This window comes from Equus caballus, chromosome 26, assembly GCF_041296265.1.
Source record: "Equus caballus isolate H_3958 breed thoroughbred chromosome 26, TB-T2T, whole genome shotgun sequence".
NCBI lineage: Eukaryota > Metazoa > Chordata > Mammalia > Perissodactyla > Equidae > Equus > Equus caballus.
In genome coordinates this window covers 36,006,353-36,026,231 of record NC_091709.1, presented here as the reverse complement: position 1 = coordinate 36,026,231, position 19,879 = coordinate 36,006,353, and the positions used below count along the sequence as shown (strand labels likewise).

General features: G+C 44.7%; 1 long non-coding RNA gene across 1 annotated transcript; it reads left to right on the top strand.

Moving 5' to 3' along the window:
• The first annotated feature begins 1,597 nt into the window (after window positions 1–1,597).
• Window positions 1,598–12,546, top strand: LOC138920847 (uncharacterized). The gene is made up of 3 exons (XR_011432760.1): window positions 1,598–2,000; window positions 2,136–2,186; window positions 5,087–12,546. It is a non-coding gene; the product is annotated as an uncharacterized lncRNA (long non-coding RNA).
• The last annotated feature ends 7,333 nt before the right edge of the window (window positions 12,547–19,879 follow it).

Sequence of the window (19,879 nt, the reverse complement as noted above, 5' to 3'; positions counted from 1 at the left end):
AAGGCCTTCTCAGGTCTTTCCTGAGTAGGACACAGCTCTGGGAATGCCCATAGTGCTGTGCACATGTGTGGCTTTCTAGATTCCCAGGAAAATGTCAGAGCTCTTCAAACCTCCCTTGTGAACAACCTGTCACTCAGTTTTTCCTTTTAAGGTTTTTTCATTGGTCTATTGTTTGCCCCCACTGTTATCCACTGTCTCAGGCAGCCGTGCTGCTAAACAAATGTCTCTGACTGTTTTCAACAAATGTCATTTGAGGAAAAGTCTGTTTGTACTTGGAGAGCTCTGAGTCACGTCAAATAAAGACAGCCTTGTTAGTGGGGACTCCCAGGTAGCCCCAGACTGGTCAAATAATGATAGTTCTCTGGAAATGGAGCTTTGAAGGAGCTCCAACCCTGTTCTACCTCCTCAGGAGGCTGCCAGGCTGCTGGTTTTCATTGTGATTATGGGCTGTTGGTTTTCAAGAGTATTACAGATCTGAGAGTGGGGGTGGGGTGGGACTAGAAGAAGTTAAAATGCCACAAGGCTCTTTGTTCTTACAAATGAAATGAAAAGATTCAGCCACTTTTCTTGAATAAGTGCACCTTGGATTGCTATAGGACTTTGGTTAATTTCTACATTTCTGAAAAATTTGATTCTAACTATTTTTGCCTGTGTTTTCACTGTTTTTATGGAAGAGAGGAGTTTCACACATCCTTAGTCCACCATTTTTGCTGTCACCCTCACAATGCATTTTTATGGTGATGGGACCACAAAGTCTTGGAAATTCATCTTAGAATCTTATATTTTTTGTCACATTTTTTTGTCTGAATTTCAGTATTCTGTCTTGCTCTTTGCTTATGTAGAGTTACAAATAATGGGAAAATCTACTATCCAAACAACTTATACTAAACTGTGTCCTCTCAATTTTTGGTTCAAATATTTAGGTCACTCTAATCATTCAACAAATCATCACATGCCAGAGAAGCAGGTGACTAATGGCTAATCAGAATAAGCTGGGAGTTTCTTCCCTATCCTCTGTAGGACAAAGGACATGAGAAACAGGGCAAAGAAGGAAGGCAGCAGTTTATTTATGACCCCGCAAAAAGAAGACACCTCAACTCAGTGTGCTTCTGCTTTCCCTCTAGAGTTCCCTCAAGATGGATGCCAACTTGTCATACAGTCTCAATTAGGGCGACATATTCTGCCCTACCCTGGCTTCCTTTAAGTCCTAGACTGTTCCCCAGAAGACATCATCCCATGGCCCAACCTACCACACACCTCACAACTCTATCCCTTGCCTCCTGGCCCACCAGGGTCCCATTGTCTGGGAAATCGGCCTTGCTAGGGAGCCACCATCTTTCCTGTTCAGGAACGGGTAGTGGGGAAGGATTTTAACAGCCAGGATAGAGCCAGAGATATCTTCCAAATGTTGCCCCACAAAGCTGCCTCCATAAATTTTGGTGCAAAAATGATTCAGCTCAGACAAGGCGAGCGCAAGGGGAAGATGCTGCCCGGGCAGGGTGGGAGGGACAGTGGGGCAAGCCCGGGTGGCAGACTGCTGACTGGCCTGGGCTGTGACCCTGATTTTCAATATCTCTTTCAGAGGTTTTCAGATCACATTAGGCTCTGGCTGTTGCTGACTTGATGAGCGATGTCAGACTGCCAAGAGCTCTTCCGCTTGGCCTCACCAGGTGGCCTGAGCCCCTTGGGAGTCAATGTTTATAGGCTCTAGGCATTGCTTGACCTGCTTCCCTCCCCTGGACCGCCCCACCTGCCTTCCCCAGCTTCCCTCCCTCTAGCAGAGTCCCAGGTGTTCCCCCTCGGCATCCCGGACTCAGCTACAAAACACAGGCCTGGGGTGTTCTCTGGGATGGCTAGATCCGTCCACCCTGGCTTCACATCAGAATCATCTGGGGACCCTTAAAAAATACCGAGGCCTGAATCCCACTCTGGGTCAATTAAATCAGATGTTCTGGGAGGGGCCTGTGATTTTTGGACGAGGAGACCGAGGTCATGAGCAGGTAAGTGACTTCCCTGCTTTGTACAGCTAGGAGTGGCAGAGCAGGGACCAGATGCTGGCATCCTGACTCTTGGCCAAGTGCTCTTTGCATCATCACTAATATTGCTGTTGTCTCTCCTATTGTGTCTGTATCCAGGTTTCCCAACCCAGACTCCTTGGACTGTCATGACTTTCATTCCTAGATATGGTAATGCGGGGGGGAGTTATGTACTTCTGGTCAGTATTTTAGAAAGCTTAATGGAAATTATGCCTTAGTCTGTGGTTAGAACACATGGGCTGCTACTTAGTAAATGTAAATTGCTTAGAAGACAAAAAGCTTTTAAAACCCCAGAGCTCATGGAAGAAAAATAATAAAGGGGTCACTGGTCAAGCTTTTATATTTAAAAAAAGGTTGGGGGGCTGGCCTGGTTACATAGTGGTTAAAGTCATGTGCTCTGCTTTGGTGGCCCAGGGTTTGCAGGTTCAGATCCCAAGTGCGGACCTACACACCACTCATCAAGCCATGCTGTGGTGGTGTCCCATATATGAAGTAGAGGAAGGTTGGCACAGATGTTAGTCTTCCTCAAGCAAAAAGAGGAGGATTGGCAACAGATGTTAGCTCAGCACCAATCTTCCTCACACACACACACACACACACACACAAAAGGTTGGGAAGCATGGCCTTAAAACTCCCCCACTGAGACCCTTGCAACCTTGTCTAAATCCTCACTCTCTGGCACTCCGAGGTTCTGGTCACTGGGTCTGGCATTGTCAGAAACGCCAATGGACTGAACCCAAAGTACTGTGTAGGAAAGGCCTCACCCACTGCCCAGATGTGGGGCTCTGAGTGAATGCCCAGGGGCATGTGGTGGAGCCTAGAATGTCCCGTCCTGGGGGTGGGAGGATTCAGGCCTTACAGATGGATCTGATTGTTGTGCTCCTTGGAGAAGAAAAGTGGAGGAGTGCAGGGTCCAGAGCACAGGCACCTGAGGGTGCAAGCGAGCACGTCCTTTAATGCAGTGATTCCTCCCGCTGGGGAGCCGTGGCTGGTGGCTGGCAGCGGCTCACCAGTGTTCAGTCCTCTTTCCTAGAGAAAGAGGAAACAGAATGTTTCTTCCCACATTCCCTGGAGTAGGCTGAATAATGTCCCCGAAGATGTCCACATCCCAATCCTCAGAATCTGAATTATCCTGGATTAGCCAGGTGGCCAAATTTAATCAGGAGGGTCCCTTAAGAGGGGTCAGGAGACTCAGCGTCAGAGGGGAGATGTGACTATGGAAACAGAGCTCAGAGTGATGTGCCCACAAGCCAAGGAATGGAGGCAGCCTCTTGAAGCTGGAGAAAGTGAGAACTAGATTGTCCCCTAGAGATTCCAGAAAGAGCCAGTTCTGCCAACACCTTGACTTTAGCCTAATGAGACTGATTTTAGACTTCTGACCTCAAGAAGATTAGAAGAGTTCCTGGTAATAGTCATAATGCTTTTTATAGCTAATTTTTTTTCATTAGTTAAAAAAAAAATCAACACTTGAATATGGTCCACACTTGAAAGGTAGAAAAGGGTATATAATGCAAAGAGACGCTCTCCTCTCCTGTCTTCCAGCCACCAGATTCTTCCCCTCCCTCGAAGGAACTGGAGTTAACTGGTTTCTTGGGGATACTTCCAGAGTAATTCTGTGCATACACAAGCATATATATACACATATGCACACTTTGTACAAATAATAGCATGTTATACACAATATTACACACTTTCTTTACATTATTGTGGAGCTAATTCTGTATCAGAATATAGTGCTGATTCTTGTTTTTAATGGATTAATTTCCTTTTTATGTATGTATCATCATTTATTCACCAGTCACTTAGTGATGGCATTTGGGTCATTTCCAATCTCTGTCTAGTCGGTGCGACACTACAGTGGCTATCCTAGGAACACTGCATTTGGTGTCTGTGTGAGATTTCCACAGAATAAAATCCTAGACGTGGGGTGGCTCTACCAAAGGGCATGGGCATTTTTCCGTTTGGATGGATATTGCTGACTTGCCCCCCTTAGAGAGGGCTCCAATTCACACTGCCGGCAGCAATGTTTGAAAGTGTCTGTCCCCAGCCCCTGCCAACACAGTAGGTCAGCTGACTTCATCTTCTTGAGCAACTTGACAGGTGAAAACTTGGAGACCTTGATCAACTCGGAAAATGGGGTCCAGAGAAGAACTGGGTCTCTGGGAGAGTCGCTGGTGTCCAATACTGGAAGGCTTCCTGCCTGGTGTCCTCAGGCAGCTGCACACCCACCTAGGCCGTGGTGCCTCTGAACCAAGACCAGCACCCCCTCTTCCCAACTTGGCCCTCAGCAATCCTGGAGGTGCGGGTGCGAGAGTCTGACTTCTCCAGCTCTTTCTTGAACAGCGTCCTTTATGGATGGATAAAATTTAGGGCCTCGCAGCTGAGAAGGCAAAGTCTGGGGCATTCGGGGACAGGAAGGCAGCAGTGAGCTGCTGCTGTGTGTTCCTGCCTACCCTGGGAAGGCGAAGGATGAAGGCATGGCTGCATTTTCAGGACACATTAAAGTCAGGCCTCCTGATTGCTCTGCATTTGACACTTATCAAGCCTCTTCCAGTAATCTGAATAACAGCTTTATATAAGGGGAAGTCATCTGGCTCCTCCAACAAAACACACACCAGGTCACCTTGAGGTCAGCCTTTCCTCTCCGACTTGACTTGCCTCTGTCCTGCCTCCCTCCAGCAGGTTTATTTCACAAGTAGGGCAATCAGCCCATACTCAGCCTCTGGTTAAAAGGCATTGTTAATTTTAGACCTTCTCTCTTACCAAAGACTTCTTATTTACCAAATAGTTCCCCAAATACATCTGCTACGCTACAATCAGAGTGTGGGGGAGGGATGGTGTGCAGCCTGGGGAGTCTCTTCATGGGTATCAAGATAAAGAGGCCTGCGAGGAGAGAAAATGGAATCTTGGGTCTTATCAGATATTTAGTCTCTGAAAAATTTAAAGTGACTCTCTAAAAGCAGAAGGGAATAAATCATATAGTCAGGGCTATGCTCTTTGTGCATAGTATTCTGGTCATCTTTCTTTTCTTCTACTCTTTGCCATTGCAGCTTGCATTGTCATGAAGACTGGCCAAATGGTCAGCAACTGAAACAGGAAACTCACAAAGAGAAGTTTTGAATCCTTCGTGCAAAATAGATTCTCTCCTAAGGCTTCCGTCATGGGTTACCTGCGGGGTCTCCTTCAGAGCACGGCTCAAAGGTGGTCGGGAGGGTGCTGTGTGTACCTGCCTCTTGGGCAACTTGTAAACAGGGTCATAGGAAGTGGTAGCCATCCCCCAAAACGGATCCTGTCATTAGGAGATAGTGTCTGAGGTGTCGGTTAAAGAATCCAGCTGGCAGAGGGTGGAGATAATTTCCTAATTGAAACCGAGAGAGACAAAGAAGAGAGAGGTTTGATTTGGTGTAACATTCCCACCTCCTTCATTTCTCCAATTAAAAATCCTGCCTGTTGGTTGCCTTGTGTGGGCTGCTGATCCGCCGGACGAAGAAAAGGCAGCAGATTGCATGTGAATTTCAAAGTCATCTTTAAAGAGATCAGTCGATCCACTCTTGATGCCTCTATTAAAAATGAGTGAGTCATATTGTTCGTCTTCTCCCCAACAGCCGTGAAACTGTTAACTCTCTGAGTTATCAGAGAAAACATCCCTGCTCCCCAAACTTTGTTCCAAGTCAACAGTGAAATTAATTTTCCAGGGACCTTTGTGCTCATGACATCATAGCATCGCTGTTCAACGTACAGATGGAGGAAAGGGCAACACACGTTAAAATACGTCGATTCCACCTGATGAGCAACGTCAGCCCAAAGCTCTTCTTAGCTCTGCGCCAAAAACGTGTGAGGACACAGCGAGGCAACTCACCAGATAAATACAAATGGCTAACAAAGAAGAAGAGTTCACCCTCTGTAGATATTCAAGTGTGCAAATCAGAACAGCACCAAGATGCTTCTCTTTTGTCTCCTGTTTTTGTCTCCAAACTATTGAAGCTATTTGAAAATAATTTCCAATATTGGTAAGGTATAAGGATAATTACCATAGCGTTACTAATAAAAAGAGCCAACACCATGATGTTTACTATGAGCTAGGACTTTTCAAAAGATGTTGAAAAAAAATAACAACTCATTTAATTCTCACCTCAACTCTATGAGTTGGATAGCATTATTACTCCCATTGTAAGCTTGAAGAAACTGAGACATGGAGAGGTTAAGCGACCTGCCTAAGGTCACACAGCTAAGAAGTGGGTGCCAGCACCTCCCAATAGAGATGTTGGAGACGTGTCACTGCCACGAGTGTCTCCTGAGGCTGGAAGAACAGTGGAAGGAGACTTGATTAGGAGCCAACGACACCATTCCCTGTTCCATGGCCTTGGGCACGTTATGCAACTTCTTGGAGTTTTGATTTCTTTACCTGAACAATGGGGATGATGTTACTTACCTCAAAGAGAATTGAGAAGATCAAATATGATATAATACTATATAATATAATATAATCAAATATAATAGTTTGGCCCTTTGCTAACTCTAGAATCCTAGGCAAGATACTGGAGCTAAGACTCAGCCCCCTGCTCTTCTGCGTCTCTGTCAATTAAGCAAGTGAGCCTGTGTGTTTGAGGAATAAAGATCTCAAAGGGTCCATTTAAGTTGTCAAAATCACAAGGCTAAATAAACTTTGGCAAATTGTCCCTAAAATGCTTTAACATATGCTAAGCTTTTTGCGTGAGCAGTTCCCATCCTTCTCCAGGAACCCATCCAGTTTTAACATGCTTTGATTCTATTTTTTCTGAGTTTATTATTATCTAGAGGATTCCATTAAAGGCAAGTAACTCTTAAAGTCACACTGTATCAAATGAATTTTCCTTTAGATGAACTGCCTTACGTAAATAAAATGGCTCCTTCTAGACGGAGAGCCAAAGCAAGAGCTTGCTTTTAGGCGCCTATGTTTTTGCCTAAAAAGAGAATCTGACTAGCAGCTGTGCCATTTCCAACCATTTTAAACAAGGGAAGCTTGCCTTGTCTCCTCCACTGGAAGGGAGGCCTGGTGATGAGAAATGCAAGCACATGGTTCAGCCCACAGAATCAACACAAGATGTAGTCATAATTTACGAGCCACCCACTACCAACAAAATTTAGAGGTGACTTAGAATAAAAATACGCTCTCATGCTGAGTTGTTAAAAAGGAACTAGAAGGTCAAAGCTCATGTAAATTGGCAGTTCTTAGACTTTTGGGGATCACAGAACTTTTGAGAACCTGATAAAAGCTAAGGAGAACTTTCCAGAAAAATGCATATCCACAGAAAAGTTTGTGGGCAATTTCAGGAGACCCCAGATTAAGAATATCTGGCAAGGAGAGAGAGGGAGAGGGAGATGAGAAATATACTAAAACCTCAACTAATGTGTTTTCTTTGTTTAAGCCTTGAATTTTGTCCTGGACTTTAAGGTACATGCAGGACCAGCTGTAGAGTTTGCTGGACGCAGTGCCAAATGAAAATGTGGGGGCTCCTTGCTCTAAAATTATTAAGAATTTTGAGACAGCAATAGCAGAGTATTAAACCAAGCATGGGGTCCTTCTGCAGGGTCACGTGCCTGTGAAGCTGGCCCTGGGCACATGAGGCAAAGAGGCACAGTGGGTTCTTCTGGTCTGTTTTTGAAATGATAGCTTATAAAATGCAATATCCTGCATTGAGAAATGTTTGGTGAACTTGGTATTATAATTTTCCTTGAAACTCCAATATGCTCATCATATTTATGGTGGATAAGCCAAAAAAAATTAAAAAACAACCGAAAAATCCAGCAACAGTCCATCTGTTTCCCTGCTTAGGCCAATATTGAACTGTTAGCAAGAAATGCAGCACCTCCCTCCAGAGTAGACAGCTGTGGGCAGATTAGCAGAAAACACACTATTTGGCAGCATGACAAACATCCCCTGCAAGCTGCTCCACCAGGCCAGCTGTACTGGGGTATCTGAGATGCATCACCTTTAAAGTCTGAGGCTTATGAATTGTGACCTCTGTCACAGTTTTGTGTTTATCAGAGTATCACATACACAGGGTGTAAAAAAATGAACATTTCCCAACGACTTATATGAAAAAATAGCTGTCCCTTAACCTACTACCCTCTACCTTCCATCCTTCTTTCCAGAACTTTCAACTCTTGAGCTGTTTCTTGTGGTATTTACCATCATTTTTCTAGATAAGGTGCTTAGCTGCAATTTTTGGATTTATCAGTTTTCGTCATCATCTGTTGACTTCTGGAAGTAGATATTTGTTATTTGTAGTGTCTTGGTATTTTTTGAACACTCTTCGTCTTCTGGTCATTTCCTGTATTCTTAAGATAGAAGCTCTAAAAATTGCATTCTCAGCCTGCCTTACAGCTGGGGTGCGGGAATGTAATTTAGACTTCATCAATCAGATGCACCTGCTTGAGTTTTGATTCCGAAGTGAGCACATGAGGAAAGGAGCCTGCAGGGGAGGGAGACTTCTGGAACCCACAGTGGTGTAGGGTCTGGGTTTTGTGAGGCTGAAGGGGCAGGGCCTCTGATGCACGGTCCCAGGATCAGTGGTGTGCTGTGCTGGCTGCAGTGTGGATACCAGGCACTGGAGAGAGAGGGGCATCCACCAGGCAGCCTGTAGTGTGTTAGATATTGTTTCTGGAGATTCTGAAACACTATGTGCATTGACAACCTCATTTCCTGCTTTAGCAAACCAGTGTTGAGTCTGTTGTTTGCAACTAGGAGCCTTGACTGACACACTCGGTGGATGAAGCTGTGACTCTCTCACTCTGCTCCCCATCTCCCACTGTGGTCCCATCATCATTTTTGGTTAAATCAGTCTTCAGTGTTTGCACGATGAGGACCACAAAAACGTTGTTTACCGCTGAGCCAAGTTGCATATTATGTGTAATAGGGTGTTAAAATGGGACCCTTTTTTTCTTCCTTTTGATTTAGGCTGAATCTCCAAGACAATAGATGCTACTGATTCCCACATTTCAAAGTGAGGCATGAGGCTACCTGAGCAGGTCTTGCAATGGAGACTCCAATAACTGGATTCTTCTCTTAGCTGACCACTCAGCTGCAGCCTATAAGAAAGGCTGTAGAAGACTAGTGAGTTGCAGATTAGATGAATATTTTTGGAGAGAGTGTCAGAATGCTGAGAATCCTAACACCAACACTCCTCCCACTCACCCCCACACCAACACAGAAGAGGTGAGAGATACTTTTCCGTCCCTTCCAGCCCAGGGAAAGAGGCTTCAGGTGGTCCCCTCAGAGCCTGATACAAGTTGCCAAGAGCTTGAGGGAACTTAGTGGGTGCTGTCTGACTCAGTCCTGGAAAATATAAAGCTGCATTCCTGTGGCTCTGAGGATGCGGACAGAAGAGGCGGCAGCCTTGGGAATGCCTTCCCAGTTTGTCAGAGCAAAGGTTGAAGGGCAATGTCTCCTGGGCCAGATGGCCCACATGAGAGAGGTCACCTTATGTCCAAGAGGCCAGCCTGGAGGGGCATGGTGACCCCAAGAGGGGGATAGACCACTGGATTCCCAGGAGCTGAAAGGGAAACAATAGGTGTCCAGCCAGCAAAAGGCATTTGCCTCTGTCAAGAGAATTACAATTGAGAAATCCTCAAGAATTGTTGGGGTCGGGGTATCTCCAAAACCCTCCCAAAAGTATCCCACAAGAGAAGGCAGCATCTTTAAACACACACCCAGATCAGAAACAGATTTGCCATCTCATGACAGCACTCATCAAACAAGGCCTTTCTTGCCTCCCTTACCTCTCCCTACTTCCCTCTGTCCCCTCTGAAGGGCCAGAACCCTGGCTTAGCAAGCTGAGAGCAGAGAGATGAAACATGTGACTGGGCTGCTCACCTCCTGAGGCAGCCATCTTGCTATAGACCCAAATAGTCTGAGGGGCATAGCTTTAGATTTAACTGAAATTCATACCATTAGGTAGGTCAGGAGATTTTCATTACTAAAAAGAGATATTTTTTTTTGTTTCAGATGACCAGGGAACTTTTAAACTATTTAATAAAGACCACCTTATACGCATACAAATCAGAGGACTTGCTCTAGATTTCATTCAAATAGCAGGGCAAAAACTAGCTCTGCAGAGTGGATTTAAGTAGGGGGTGGGGGAAGAAGAAGAAAGCGGAGTTTGTTTTCAATGCAGGCAGTTTATTTGAGATGTGATCTCAGAAACCAGGAGTGATGGAGCACGGGGAATGAGACAGAGAAGGACAAGCCAGTAGGAAGGTGTATTGGTGAAGTCACTGAGATAGGCAAGGATCCTCAATCCTACTAGGACTTTTGAAGAGTATATGGAATGCCTCCCAGAACTGGCCATCCAGCGCATGGAAGATTGTGTCATTTATCTATCAACTCCAGTTCTGCATTGTTGAAAGTTCTACTTTAGGATTGTTGTTGTTTTAAATTACATCTAAGTTATAACTCTTTCAGTGTAGTAATTACACACATCTCTATTTCCTTTCTTGTACAACCTTTTGGAGTTATTTTTCCCTAGAGTTAATAATTGCTTCATTTTTTTGTTTGCTTCATATTCCATAAACCCCTCTAATTTCCTGATCAACAATTCATTATTTTACAAATGTGCAAACACATCCTGTAATTTATTTGTTTCATTTTCTCTTCTTGCTGACCTCCTTCCTAGGCCTCTACACCTTCAGCTGGATGGTTGATCTTGTCCTGCCCCTTGCTTGCTTCCTGAGCCTTTCTTGTGCCTCTCCCTGGATCGATATCTGTGGAGTGGGCCCAGACCTTCCTAGTTCTTAGTTCATTCTTTGGTTTAGTAGAAAAACATCTTCCAGTTTCTTCAAAAATAGTGCTGCAAGGTAAAATTTCCAATCCTTGCTGTTGTGAAATGTTTTTGTTCCACCTTCACACTTGATTGATAGTTTAGTTAGGTATAGATTGCTAGGTCAAAAAGCATTTTTATGTGGAATTTTAAAGGTATCACTCTCTTGTTTTCTAGCTTCCAGGGATGATATTTAGAAGCAACGTGACATTCTAAGTTCACCCCTTAGTATGTAATCTGCTTCCCCCCTCACTCTCTAAAAACTTTAATATCTTTTCTTCATCTCTGGAGTCTTAAATTTCATGATGACATGTACTAAGTACTCAGTGAGCCCTCTCAATTCGGAAACTAATTTCCCTAAATTTTGGGGAAAATATCCTGTACTGTTTTTTATTTATTATTATTAAGACTTTATTTTTTTAGAGCAGTTTAAGATTCACAGCAAAGTTGAGGGGAAGGTACAGAGATTTCTCACATACTCCCTACCTCTACACATGCATAGCCTCCCTCATTATCAACATTCCTCACCAGCATGGTACATTTGTTACAACTGATGAACCTACATTGACACATCATAATCACCCAAGGTCTAGAGTTTACATTACAGCTCACTCTTGGCCTTGTACATTTTATGGGCTGGACAGATGTATAATGACATTTATCCATCATTATGGTATCATAGAGAGTATGTCCATTGACCTAAAAATCTTCTGTGTCCCACCTATTCAACCCTCCCCTTTCCCAACCTCTGGCAACCACTGAACTTTTTACTGTCTCCATAGTTTTTCCTTTTCAGGAATGTTATATAGTTGGAATCATACTGTATGTAGCCTTTTCAGATGGTTTCTCTCACTTAGTACTGTGAATTGTTTTTTTAATAACATTTTTTTCCTCTTTATTTTCTCTATTTCTTCTTTCTGAAGCTTTTCCTAGTAGGCTTTTAGACCTCTTGGATCGATCATCTAATTTTTTTCCCTCTTTTCTCTCTTATATTTCCAATCTCTTTGTTCTACTTTCTGAGTTTCTTAATGTTGTCTTTCACCTTCGTTTTGAGGGTACTTTTAAAACTTTTTATTATCTTAAAAATTTTCCAAGAAAACAGAATGGAGGTCCCTCAAAAAATTAAAAATAGAATTATCGTATGATCCAGAAATTCAGCTTCTAGTTATATACCCACAAGAATTGAAAGCAGAATTTTGAAGAGATACTTGTACACCCATGTTTATAGCAGCCTTATTCATGATACCCAAGAGGTGGAAGCAACCTGAGGGCCCACCGATGGAGGAATGGATAAGCAAATTGTGCTATATACACATGAGGGAATATCACTCAGCCTCGAAAAAGGAGAAAATTCTGACACATGCCACAACATGCATGAACCTTGAGGGCATTATGCTAAGTGAAATAAACCAGAAACAAAAGGACAAATATTATATGATTTCACTTATATGAGGCACCTAGAGTAGTCAAATTTGTAGATGCAGAAAGTAGAATGGTGGGGGCCGGGGGCTGGAGGGAGAGGAGAATGGGGAGTTATTGTTTAATGAGGACAGTTCAGTTTTGAAAAATGAAGAGTTCTGGAGATGGAGGGTGGTGATGGTTGCACAACAGTGTGACTGTACTTAATGCCAATGAGCTGCACACTTAGAAATGGTTAAGATGGTGAATTTTATGCTGTGTGTGTTTTATCACAATTAAAAAGTTTTCCAAGAGCTCTTTTCTATTCTCTGATTATTTCACATAGCATCTTGCGCTTGTTTCGTGAATTCCAAATCTTCTCATCTTTCTGAAGAATTTTTTCCCATTGAAGTTTTTTTGTTTTTGTTTTTTAATATATTATTCTGCTTCGAACAATGTCTTTAGAGCTCAGGGTTTCTTTATCCCTAGTTTTTTGTTTTGGTGTTTGTCTTTAATGTTGAAGGCTTTCATGAAATATCAGTCAATACTCAGCTTTCTATTTGTGTTTGAGTGAGGGATCGCAGAGCTGAATGGAAGTTCTCTGTGTTAGGAGGGGCTTTTTGATACGCAGGTTCCACTGTAGAGTCAGGGGACAGTGAGGCAGCCTTTTCAATTGGGGATCTTAAAGTGTCCACATCCAAAAGTCTTTATTCTGGGGCTCTTCAGAATCTCAAGAGAAAAGTGTAATGCCTTCCAGAGTTCTGAGGATGAGTGGGGGCAGGGTACAAGGATTCCACCATTTTGCAAATAGACTTTCACTCGATTCCCTATTTGCCTCCTGTTTGTTTAGTTCCTTGAGTTGAGAGCCTCTTTAGTTCAATTTCCCTAGAGAACAAATTTCCTGTCTTAGGTCTAGGAGATGAGGGTGGGGAAAATAGAAATTCAACTGCCCTGTGTGCACTTTAAACTGTCCTCTTCTTTCAGCCTGGAGGCCTAGTTCACTTTCTCTGTCCTTGGTGTCTCCATTTCTTGACCTTTTCAACGGCTCCATGGCACGGGGATTGGCTCACTTCTCTGTATTTCCTTTTGGAGCTTCTTAGCCTCTACTAATCACTTACGCCATCTCCATCTACTTTGTAATCTATCTGGGCCCCCAAGCTATACTTTTTGTCCTTGTGGGCTGACAATTTCACATTTTCCTTTACTTTACAGAGTTTTGGGAGGAAGAGAAGCAAAATATGCAAGGTTAATCAGTTTAACCATGAGTCACACCTGTCGACTTTAAAACCCAACACCATTATTAGACAAATGTCATTCTTGTTTCTCTTTCATCAACTTGGACTCAACACACCCCATTTCGCAAAACTAGCCACCTTTATTCAAACGCTGGGCCAAATTTGCAAAATAAACCATTCAAATGACCAACAAATGGTGTGACATTTGCAATGACAGAGCTTGTCCTAATTAGCTATCTGCCCTAAAGAAATTCTGTCTTGCTTAGATTAAGTTTCCTTCTTTTTATCCTCGGTCCCAAACTTCTGTAGTTTTCAAATGTTTTCTAGGATGCATAAGTTTTTTGCTCATGTTGATAGTATGTCAACATCAAAGTATGTGTGCTGAGGGAAACATTTTGTGGCTGAAACTGTTAATTTCCTATCCAACATCTGTTCTCTATTTCTTTACCAACAGAACCTCAATTTTGTTTAGCGCAGTAAATTGCCCAATTTAAAATTTAATCTCCATCTCCCAGTCTCCTTTGCAGATAAGAGTCCTCTGACCTATGAGATGCATGATGGGTGGGACTTCCGGGAAATTTTAAATGGGACTCACCCAGCTGGATGAATCTTGGACGTTTGTTCCTTTCCTGATTCTTGCCTAGACCATGGACAGGCTGCTGAGGGTGGAGGTGCCATCTTTCAGCCTTTAGTTGGCCAACATGAGGATCAAAGCCACAGAGTGAAGATGGCTGATGGCAGGACAGAGGAGGCTGCATCTCTGATGGCATTTTGGGGGCTGCCATGTTGGACCTGGTCAGCTCACCTCTGAATTTCTTGTTACATGAGAAAACAAAACTTCCAATATATTTAAACCACTATTTAGTCATGTTTTCACTTATTTGCAACTGAATGCAGCCCACGTTGACACAGATTTCCTCCGTGTCTTTTATTATAAGTCTGTGCCCAGTTATATGTTCAGAGGGGGTGAATGTAGAGGCTGTGTTCTATGATGACACGACAGATACTGCTGGTATCACCCCTTGGTACTCACCATTTCTCTGCATGCCAGCCCAATTTCCATCTGGCCAGCCCCTATGACTCTGTCTGAGGGCTTCCTCCTGCCACTGGGGCCTGCTCTATTTACATGTGGGACTGGCTGGAAGGATGTTCTAAGGAATTAATATTCTCTTCCTCCTCACCATCTGGCAGGATCCTTCAACCAATGCCTGATGGGGTTGGTATGGAGATAGACCAGCCCCCTTGCCCTTCAGGTGGGATAATTCTGAGGCAGGTTCTCCACTGACTCCCAGGGTTCCCCAGGGGTCCTGGGGACAGGATCCAGCTCCTCTTGGCCACAGTAGTAACTGGCTTGATCATACAGAGTGTAGTGGCTTCCTACCCTTCTTTATCTTACTTCCCCACTCTCCTACTGGGTTCTCTGGGATCACCTCCCAAATGAACTGCCCACATTAGAATCTCTGTCTCAGGATCTACTCCTGGGGGAACCCAAACCAAGATAACAGGATTTTACCAAGGGTTGCTCTGAGGTCACGAAAGCTAAAGGGGCCCAGGAGTATTTGTGTGCCCTTTGCATATCCTGAGCCGGTCTGTGCAGTGCAACCTCTGGCAATGGTTCCTGCTGACCCAGCATTGCAGGGCCTCTGGCTGTCAGTCTTGTCTGGTGATTGTTCTCCTCCTCCACAACTTTCTATGATCCAGATCCCCATTCGGCAGACTGAGAAAGAAGCGTCAGTGCGAGGCCCAGGTTGGCGGACGCCCCGATGGGGTTGTTATGGGCAGCAGATAGGGCTGGCTATGAAATGCAAAAATAAGGAGAGGACGCCAAGCCCGGCTCTGTAGTTTACAGCTGAATAAAAACATGTACAATCTCTGGTGAGCTCTGTGGGGTTTACGAATTCTTCGTTCTCTGTTTCTCCTACCTACTGAGGGTCATCGCAGGAGATAATTAGGAGTGTTGCAAGCAGCCTATGCAATAAGCTGAGTTATTAGCATCTTTTACAATAAGAAACATTCTTGAGGAACACAGCTAGATCATATGTCCCTCATTTTCAATGAGAAAGCCCTGATTTAAAGTATTCTGCCTCATTGACAGAGCTGGGTTCAGAAACTAGTGAGACTGACAGTCTTGGCATCATCACAATTGGTCTGGAATATTCCACACTGTATGAAGATGTGCTTGTTCCCTTAGACAAGAGGTCAGCAAACTACTTCCCATGAACCAAACTAGGCCTAGCATCTCTTCTTGTAAATAAAGTCTTGTTGGTTACAGCCATGCCCATTTGTTTCCATAATGTCGATGGCTGCAGCGCTAGAGCGGTACAAGCTGACTGGTTGTGACAGAGATGGGATTGCCCGCAAAAGTCAACTATTCAATGTCTGGACATTTACAGAAAAAGTTAGCTGACCCTTGCCTTTGGCAACTGCCAAGCATCCCACCCAAATCTGCCCCTCCAGGAAACACCTCCTTCAGCCTTAGCCCATCCCCATCCCGCTGCAAATGCCAATCCATCCTCCTTCAAGGCCTGGAAGGGTGCTTCTGGAACTTAACGGGCATATGTATCAACTGGCAATCAGGTGTGAAAGTGCAGGTTCTGATTCAGTCCCTCTGGAATGGGGTCAAGACCGTATTTCTAACAAGCCCCCAGGGCACGCTCGTGCGGCTGGTCTGAGGACCACACTTTGAGGAGCACGTTTGTAGAAGACTGGATTTTTTTAACTAGAACAAGCGACTTCTCATCAATGTTTCTCATTGTTTGGCATTGTCAAGCAATACCAACCCCCTCCCTGACCCTCTTCCTTCCCTTATAAATATTCATGAGCACACCCTTGCAGGCGCGCAGGCGCGCGCGCACCGCCCCCCCCCCCCCCCCGCCCCCCCATGAGATTGTGGAACCCCTGCCTCCCATTTTCGTTGAGTTCTGGTCTTTGGTTTGAGGAACAATTTCAAGAGTTAAAGAGCTGCGAAGCCAACAGCAAGAGAGACGCCAGAACTCCAATTAGTCTCTCCTTTTATATTTAGTTTGCTATTAGATAATGCTCGACACCTGTTCACTAGACAGATCTGTTTTTAATCTCTTCTACCTCACTTTCTTGGACATGTGGCTGCACGGATACATTACACTGCATGAGTAATGGTATGAAAGCCAAACAAAATAGCAGTTTCTGTGGAATTAGAAGCATAACAAGAGACTAAAAACAACTGAGGTCTGGTTTGGGCCAAGCACGAGGTGCTGGTGCAGAAGACAGCTCCGCGGCTGGACTCCACCCCCTAGAATGCTTTTCCTTCACTCAAGAAGCTCCAGTGAGTCTTTGAAACGCATCTCCCCACCTCAGCATGAAAAGGGAGGTGATTACAAGGAAACTGACCTCTGCTGTGCTCGAATCAGAGACCAGGCAGACAGTTTTGACAGAAGTGATCTAAATATTTCTAATCTGATTATCTCGTTTGCGTGAAGTTGCCCAAAATATGTGGTTTCTGCCCTAGGGATCCTGAGACCTTTTCCCAGATGCTACAAGCGAAGCAGAAATATTGAAGCCATTTTAAAACCTTTCTTCTTGGGTCCTTGGGCTTATTATCTGTTTGGCAGTGGCTGGAACTGACTGATAGAAGATTCAAATCTATGCATCATGGGAGTCCTGGAGATGGACAGCAACTGTGTAAATGTCGACCACACGTGGGTGGGTAGGAATAGGTAACAAAGCCTCAGAGAGCTATAGCTATGGGCATAAATTTGATAGCGTGACATAAGGAACCACCATAGGGCAACGTGTTTTTTGAAATAACGAGGACAGATATTGTGAAAGAGAGTGCTTGCCTTAGAAATTTCTTTTTTCCAAAAGCTATCCTGGGCTCACACTTCCCCCAAAGTCTAATGCAGCGAAGAGAAGCTAATCCTGGATTTTAACAGAAAGCTGGAGCAGGTCGTTTTTTTAGATTGTCATGTTAGCGTACATCCTTAAATTAGGACTTTCCTGTCTTAACTCCTGTTTTGCAACTTGTTTTTCACTCACAAAATGAAAATGCAGTGATGGGTGACTAAGTCAGAGTTTGCAATGTTTTATTTTATTTTAATCTTCCAGGGTTATGTTTTAGACAGAGATGAAGCCACAGCCAAATGCTCTCTGGGGTGGTCACACTTGTGTGCATAGAGCTGTGTAGTTGCAAATGAGAGCACCCAGCTCGATGGAGCTGCAGGAACACAGCAGGTGAACAGCCCACGCCTGGGAGTCTGAATTTGGATCTATTACCAGTAGGGAGATGAAGCATTTCTGCTATTGGCGTGTCAACCCCGAGAGAAGAAAAGGTTGGATCCTGAACTGGCTCCAGTAAGGGCATTAGGTGATGCCCACGCCCCATTTGAAGTGCGCCCAGTGCCTGGCTCTTCAACCCCAGCCACCCTCCCACCTGCTGTGCTCTGCTGGAATCATAGATGACACCCCAGGCAGCAGCCTCATCCCAGGATTTCACCGGGCCCCCTCCCATTTGCTCTTGACCCTTGAGCCTTCGCTCCAGCCTCCCCGAAACTTCAGCCCCTGACTCTACACTGCAGTTTGAGATGCCTGCTTCTGGCCTTGCTCTTCCTCCTCACCTGGGCTCCCAGCCTTGGCTCCCTGCAAACGAGACACCGATTCTCATGAAACCTCAGCTCCACGGCCCCTCCCTGGGAGGCTGAGACCCCTCCAGGGATCAGGGAGTCAAAAGGAGAGGATGAAAGAAGCAAGGAATCTTCTAGAACCAGGGCAGTCAGGTCCCTCCGCTACTTCTCACTGAGGCATTTTCCAGCCCCACAGTGGGAGGGGTTGGAACCTAACCCCAGAACCACTTGGCAGGTGAGCCTCAGTTTAGAGGATTACGTCGTGGCCACTTGGTAAGCCTGTTAATACAGTCCACAGGGTGGGCTCCGTTCTTCTCAATGAGTCTTTTTTTTAAAAAAAACTCCTACTGCCCTGGGATTAAGATATTATACAAGCGTAAAAGATAGGTCTCTACTCTGGGAAGTGGAAACTGCAGCCTGTTTTGTCTGCACACACCACACTTTGAACAAGTACAACATTTGCATCACGGACTTTAGGCTTAGATGGGGTGTATTAGGGTTTTGCAGAGAAACAGAACCAATAGAATATACAATATACACATAATACATATGCATATGATTTATTGTAAGGAGTTGGCTTATGTGGTTACGGAGGCTGAGAAGTCCTGAGATCTGCAGTGAGCGAGCTGGAGACCCCGGAGAGCTGACAGTGTAGTTTTAGTCCAAGTCCAAGTCTGAAGGCACAGAAGACACATGCCCCAGACAGTCAGGCAGAGAGAACGCATTCTCCCTCGCTCAGCATTTTTTCCTTTCAGGCCTTCAGCTGATTGGATGAGGCCCACCCACATTGGGGCGGGGGGCAGTCTTCTTTACCCACTCCATTGCTTTAAACGTCAATGTCATCCAGAAACACCCTCACAGACAAGCCCAGAATAATATTTGACAAATATCTGGGCACCCCACGGCAACTTGGCACACCAAATGAACCATCATGGATGTATTAGAATTTTAAAGCCCCTTTTCCTTATTCCATTTCTCCAGACTTCTCTGGGACACCAAGTCCATATTTAAAAATAAATAAATATACCCACAGTATCCCCTGTGCACAGAGAGGATCTTCCGTGAGTATTTTGCCAGAAAAGTTCCAGAAAGGACCCTGATGGATCTGGTTTGGGTTAAGTACCCATCCCTGAAAACCTCAGTAGGTTCACAAGGAGGGGACGTCTGAGTGGCCAGCTTGGGACACCAGACAGTCCCTAAGGGAGGGAGGCAGAGCTCCTGCACCAGGGCATAGAATCCACTGGCATCCACCGGCCTTTTAATTCAGGAGGTCGGTGAACTTGATCTGAGAACTTGCATTTTTATTTTAACTATCCTCTAACTGAAATTGCACATTTCTTTTCATGACACACATAGGCCAGTAGTATTAATAATGCCTGCAACTTTAAAACCCATAGAAATCACAGACGGACTTTGTATCACATAACAGTTAAGGCAGACATCCTGAAATAGCCTCTGTGCTCACCACCAATCTGAAAGTACTGTAATTATTAGACCCGCCCCTGACCTTGTTAGTTAATGCATTAATAAAGAAACAAGGACGTAACTATGCCACGGATTATAATCTTTTTGACAATCGTCCTTCAATATCGTTGGTTCCCTTTGTGACTTTGTGTGGCTTATTTAATGAATTTTAAGACATTTTTCTGAGGATAGGTCTGTAGGCTTCACCAGGCGGCCAAATGCGTCCCTGCCAGAGACAGACTGAGCCACGTGGGATGGAGGGACCAGCAGTTCCCGCGAGCAAGACTAGAGCATGCGCAGAAAAGGAGCCGATGCTTCTGCTCCTGCTGGCAGGACGCCAGCGTTTTCGC